The following is a 665-nucleotide window of genomic DNA, read 5'->3' as shown; positions in this document are numbered from 1 at the left end:
CTCACCTTCACAACCGTTGCTGATGGTGGCCGTCACCGCTTCCCCCGATGCCCCAGCGGTCACCCGGCATCCGAACACCTTCCCACCGTTCCACGCCGTCCGGGTGACGTTGACGCGGCTCCACTGCTTCACACCTTCGTCACTACAGTCGGAACAACCAGCATCTTCGCTCTCGGGGTTCAGATCCTCCCCGTCCACCAACCACTGGATTTTAGCGGTGGCCGACTGAAGCTCCTCCACCAGGCAGAGGAGGAGGACGCGGCGTTCGGGGTCTTCCTGGGTGGGGTCGCTCAGGAGGGTCACTTTTGGGGAGTGGGGGGCACAGCAGGCATCTGTGGGGCAGAAAGGTGGACACCCCCACGTGAGTGGGTGGAGGGCCCCAAAATCCCGCCGACAAGAGCTGCTGGAGGACCTCCCACCCCAACAACACACAAAGACCTCCTGGAGGACCATCCTCACCCCCTGGAGGATCATCTTCCCCTCCTGGAGGACCATCTTCCCCTCCTCACCCCCTGGAGGACCGACTTCCCCTCCTGGAGGATCGTCTTCCCCCCTGGAGGACCATTTTCCCCTCCTGGAGGACCATCCTCACCTCCTCACCCCCTGGAGGACCATTTCCCCCTCCTGGAGGACCATCCACACCTCCTCACCTCCTGGAGGACCAT

This window comes from Meleagris gallopavo, chromosome 1 (assembly GCF_000146605.3).
Source record: "Meleagris gallopavo isolate NT-WF06-2002-E0010 breed Aviagen turkey brand Nicholas breeding stock chromosome 1, Turkey_5.1, whole genome shotgun sequence".
Taxonomy (NCBI): Eukaryota; Metazoa; Chordata; class Aves; order Galliformes; family Phasianidae; genus Meleagris; species Meleagris gallopavo.
Note: the sequence above shows the minus strand (reverse complement) of the source record.